Source organism: Frieseomelitta varia, unplaced genomic scaffold, assembly GCF_011392965.1.
Source record: "Frieseomelitta varia isolate USP_RPSP 00005682 unplaced genomic scaffold, Fvar_1.2 scaffold_532, whole genome shotgun sequence".
Lineage (NCBI taxonomy): Eukaryota > Metazoa > Arthropoda > Insecta > Hymenoptera > Apidae > Frieseomelitta > Frieseomelitta varia.
This window is the reverse complement of record NW_025110293.1, coordinates 373,087-379,086: the sequence shown is the minus strand read 5'-3', so window position 1 is coordinate 379,086 and position 6,000 is coordinate 373,087. Positions and strand designations below refer to the sequence as shown.

The following is a 6,000-nucleotide window of genomic DNA, read 5'->3' as shown; positions in this document are numbered from 1 at the left end:
TTTTTTATCTAAACGCAACGAAGAATTTATGAAAACGTGAAATTCACCGATGCATCGTCAGGCTCTATCGCGTGATTCGCGATGAACAATGACAGCGTATACCTGTTAACGTTTAACTTAAACTATTCTGTCAACTTTAATAAACCAGGGCACAACGGGTCCTTTCACGCGCGTCCACCCGCTACGCCTATACAGACTGTAATAGAAAGAACAACCTTGCACGAATTTTTCCATTTAATACACGCAATTCGTCGACGTCGATAATTGCGCGAGACTTTTTATAAAATTTTCACCGTTCTATTCTACGTAATGTTTACGCACGTATTGCGCATGCACAGCAAAAAATTTCATTCGAGATAGGTTGGAAAACAGCTGACGCAATGTATATATTTAAACAAATATTTCGGCAAGCTATTCGATATACAGGATGTCCGGTAGTACAGGGAGGATCAGAGTGATCCTACGTGAAAAAGGATAAAAAATATGGAATGAAACTCATTTATTTGTGGCTTCGCTTTCGAGGAAATTGATTTTGAAAAATTCATTAAAAGGTGAACGAGTGGTAGTTGTCTACGTTTTCATATCGTGGATTTCGAGACATATTAGTCGTATTTGCCGATATTTAATTTCGTGATCGAGGCTACGTTATTAAGAAAAATATTCAGCCTTTGTGAAATTAATTTACAAATTGTTAGCAATTGTATCGCGATGAAGCTTGTCTCATTATGATTTGCCTATTGAACAGAAAATAAACAAAAAATGATTATAAATTATGTTCAAACGTATATTTCTACACGTAAAATGTTGTGCTTTCTATATTGAATTGACTGAGTAACAATACCGTGAAATGGATCACTGAGTACTCGTGGTTAATCAAAAGGCCAATGTCCAATGTACGTCCCTGTAGAAATCTATACTTACGTAACCTGACGATAGGCATCACGTGTAATCTGTTTGCCGTATCACGTGGCGCTCGTATTTCAAACCAACGTAATATTGATTTTGTCTTTGATACAAACACTTCAATTCGGACCTATGAGGTCTTCCGTCCGTCAAATATGATTCGTCACATTTTTGTGAAAATATATAGTTACAATAATTCTTATATATTACTTACGCAAATACAATGAAAAAAAATATCAATACCCGTGATTTATCACCAAACATAAATACTTGCAATATAATCAACGTTTCGCAAAAAATTTGTCTATCAGGTCGTAACATATAGTAACAAAATAAATATAAACTAAAATGTTATTTTTTTTTTGTAATAAGACATCATTACAAGTCCGTAAAATTCTCAAGTTTTAATTGAGTTTGTGCAGCAAAGACAGTTTCTTGTCAAGTAATAATCAAAACGCGCTTAAATTATAATAAAAAAAAATAAACAAGATATCATCTGCTACAAAGAACTCATTCCAAGAGAACATTCCAAGTGGCACAATGAAATTGAGAAATATATTTCATATTAATAATTAATGACAAGATAATTTATATCTTATATTCTAACAGATTGAAATAGAAACTCAGTAAGAGTGAAACTCTAGAATCGTGTGATCTCTAGATGATCTCGGATCTGAACATTTTCTACGAAATAATATGAGTAATAGCTGCTCGCGAAAGTTTCGATTCAAAGTGTTATTTAAACTGGCAAATTACATTTACTGAAAAACTACAGAACTTACACTGGTGTAAGCTTGTTACATACTTTTCAGTGGTAGGAGAAACATTTATCTACTGAAGAGATTTCTCTAGCTTCCTTGGATCGGGAACTTTCTGAAGAGTGTTATTAGGCGAAGCAGAGCGATTACAAGAGTAGCGCATAGCAATTCAATAGATCGAAATCTTGTCTTTCGAAAAATCGGTCGAGAAAGGGAACGGGCAGATTTCCAACGATGTCTCTGCTATTCGTTCAGAGTACAGAGACAGAGAACTCTTCTGTGAAACTAGTTTCGACTTTCAACAGTCGCATAACTCGAGCGCGCCTCGAAATCTGGTAGATAGATAAAAGGGTTGAACCGGTCGGTATAACCGAACTTTAATAAACTACAGCTATACGTGGGTGTATCTTGAGAAAGCACTCGATTGCTTTCTTTCTTCTCGGAGTTTTATCTTGCTGCTTTCTCTCTTAAAAGGAACAGACAGCGTTTCTCAGATAGGGAGGATCGGCAACGTGAGATACGTTACGTTGGAAATCATGTTACGGTCTTTCTGTTATATAAAATATTATACATTTAAGTAGAAATCTCGAGTGGAAAAATTCATTCTTACTTCACGCTTAATTGAGTGAAAAATGGCGTTAGAAATAGAATGGAATTGCGCCATTGTCCCTTCCTTCTTTACGTACAGTAAATCTGTTCATCCTGCCTCCTTTCGGAGGCCATACCCGACCGAATGGCATTGTTCGACAAACAGTAATTCATTACATTCTATGACTCCATGAGATGCGAATGCATTCTCCCGTCGAGAACTTGCACGAAAGCTGCCCCCTACGTCTTTGGCGCAGTTCCTTCCCCTCTTCGCTGAAAGCACCAACGTTAGCCTGCATACACGCGGCACGAGAGAAGTTTCGCCAGAACTTTGCCGACGAACTTCAAGTGCTCCGCTGACGGTGTGGCGCATCGCAATCATGACCCGCTTCTAGACAAATTGCCGCGATGCATCCAGAAACACGGGCTTTCACGAAGTGCCGGGGAAACAAGTAGTATCGGCGTCCTTGAAACACCGGGCCGTAAATCGGCCCTGCCAGGCCGCGTGTCGCGTCGTCCGCACAGCTTATCGATTGCCTATCCCTTCTTCGTTAATTCTCCGCTTAATTACACCGTTATCGATTTCGTTACTTTTCCCCGAATACCAATTTAATTTCAACGGATCGCTTATTTATTGTGGCGGCCATTAATGATTGTGGTCAAGCGTTAATTTGCCTCCGCTGCGAAGATAGTGCCATTGGAAATGAAACAGCGAAACATCGGTTATACGGACGAGGTGATTTTCCAAATTTCAGGCTCATTAGGCGTTCGATTATCCGAACGTTAATTCATTGATGATCGATGATCCGAATATGTCATTGGCGATTCTTATTGCAAGTCCCTGTCTCGTTCAATTTCGATGAAAAATTATCCTTCGCAGTTTCTCGTTCGATTGATATCACCTGCATTTAAAAGCTTCACTCGAATAATCGATAATCGGTGTGTGTTATTACCGATTTATTGAGCTGCGTTGTCGCCGTGTTTATCCCGGATTACTGTAATTATCGGATTAAAATTTAATGGGAACGTGTATTCGACAATATTTTGTTCGTTTCTATATTACCAGCCTGAAAAGCGAGCAGGCTGTTTGTTGCTATTTAAGATCGAGACTCGCGTTCCTCTGAAATTGAAAAAAAGAAAAAAAAAACGCGAAATGAACTTATACGTGCATGTAACAGCGTTGAGAGCAGCACTTTGATTATTAAGCAAAGCAGTCTGCTTCGATCTACACAGATACCAAAGACAATGGATATCTACGTACAAATATAACACATTCCTGCTTCCGGCGAGATCATCTGAAGAAACCACAGTCGCGTAGCAGAGAGAAGACACGGCAAAGAAAAACAGATTCTCCAGAATTATAGCGATCGAACGAAACCAGACGCTAATAAAGGAAGGGTTGGAAAAGAGGAAAGGGAGGAGGAAACGAAGAAGGGACGCTTCTAAGATAGGCATTCAACGTCTTGCAAGTAATTGGATAGCGCAGCATTCGTCTTGTCTGATGAGAATTTATTATTCGAGTCAAATGTTTTGGGAATGGCTCTTGTTTGGCTCTCGGCGTGCGGCTGATTCTTCGGCGATTGCCAATTCTTTCTTTTGAAACCTCCTTTCGTCTCGCATCGAGTGCCTGGTAGATTTAATGAGCGGTGAACGGAACGTTCACGAAAATGGAATAGTGATGTTTAAGGTCAAAGGGCAGCTGCTCCCCTGCCAGATATTCTGTTCACCGTGAAAGCAGTTGGGTCGAAGGGTCCTACCTTCTAAAATGTGCGACGCGATGCAAGGATCAATATGAACTGACCAATTTAACGACAATCCTGACGCCTTTCAAAGGAATAATGTCACACGAGCGAGGAACATCTGGGTCGGTCGCAATAGTATTATTATTTAGATCAAGAGGACACCATAATTTATTATAATTTTTAATACATAATAAATTAATACACAAGCCTTGACAATGTTTCCTAAATGCACCCTGGCGTTAAACTTTTACGCACAGCCGCGTAAGAGACACGGAAAGCGTATCTGTATTTCGTCAAAATAAACTTAAATTCATGGCTGATGGTAACTCAATAATGAAACCATTACGCAACTGTGCACGATGCACGATCATAAACGGAAAGCGAAGAGCACAAAGAGAGGAAGCAGAACGGGCGAAAGAGGTGGGGAAATGAGAGCAGAAGGACGAAAGGGACGAAGAGAGAGAGAGAGAGAGAGAGAGGGGGGGGGTTGGGACAGGGGTGGAAGCCGGTGAAGAGAAAGGAAAAGAGACGAACAGAGGGACTGTGCGAGAGATATAAAGCCAGCGAGAGGAAAAGGGTGAGAGATGGGACGAACCAGGGAAATGCGTTATCGTCTGCAACCAGCTGACAAATCGAAGGTAATAGGGCCGAGCGGAATTCTGCGTAGCAGAACGACCAAGAGCACTGCATCTAGTAGGTACGTGGCTACATACGTACATATGTACCCAGGATCACGTACGTGAAGTGCGCATGTCAGAATATGTACTCGCACTACCATGATTACGTGTATGTATCGCGCAGATGCACGGCGTATACGTGCACGTACGGCTCGCGCCAGCGTGGCTGACTATTCCTAGCCAATACCACTGAAACATGCTCGCATTCATAGAGTACGCCGCGGACCACCGGGAACATTTAACGCTCATTGTCTCCGGTTGACAGACATCGGAACCATCTACTCTTAGCTCGCGTTTCTATGAGTTTCAAATACGCGCCACGTTAAGAGGCTTAAATTTCTAGAAATTGCGAATTTCCAGAGAATCGCTTCCTCTACTGAAGAGATTTGTTGTCTTTCTGTTCCGTTGTATTTCCCATCGATTTGCAATTCGAGCCAGTGGTAGATGCTTATAAACGTTTGTTTTATATTTTCTACGTGAAATAAAGTATTTTACTTTTCGGATATTTTTCAGTTTCTCCAGTTCGTTTCGTAGGCTTAATTTATTTGTTATTTATCTGTTTCACGCACATAACAGATATATAATTAAGAGTACAGATAATAGATATTTAGCAAAAGTTGTTTTCAAACGTTATTTGGAAATTGATCTGCAGAAGTCGAAAGAAGCGATCAATATATCGTTAACTTTTATTCCAAGGAATTTCTATACGTGTCGTAAGAACTTGTGCAACACAAATTACACAAGTTCTATTAAAGCAATGCTTGCTTTGATATTGGTTGAAAGAAAATAGCGAGAATATGAGAGGGTAGGAAAAATCAAGGTTGCTGGTGGCATGATGGCATAGGTGAGTAGTTGGTGGTTGAAGCAATTGGCTACTTTAACCTCCGTTCCGCGGCAACGGGGAAACGTAAGATCCGCGGCGCGACTGGTACCACCCCTGTCCGCAATCTCGGTAGGGCATTGCAGCATAGAGCAGCGAATAACTGTAGCCCGTACAAGCGCGACGACGCGGCATCGTGCCAGGAGCTGGTACTCTGGCACGACCCACGACCCCCGCATTTTCCAACCCAGGTTCTGGCATAGGCCGCGGCACTAGGCCGACGCAAGCCATCGCCAATGAGTGCATGTCTGGGGCGGAGCATGGTCGACACCGAGGAGCAGACGCGATTTCGACCTGCTTTCTACCCTCCACTATGCACCCCCTTCCAGAAAAAAAACCCTTCAGAAATTAATTATTACTTGCCACTTTTACCTTCCTTTCCAACACTTTCTCCCGCGTAGACATTTTGTTTACGCAGGTCATGTGTACCTGTTGTTCGTCACGAGCCCAAC

The 6,000-nt window shown here is 41.3% G+C and overlaps 1 protein-coding gene across 16 annotated transcripts in view; it reads right to left on the bottom strand.

Moving 5' to 3' along the window:
- LOC122533483 (CUGBP Elav-like family member 4) overlaps positions 1-6,000 on the bottom strand; it is a 571,418-nt gene that overhangs the window by 314,624 nt on the left and 250,794 nt on the right. The gene's annotated exons all lie outside the window — the stretch shown is intronic.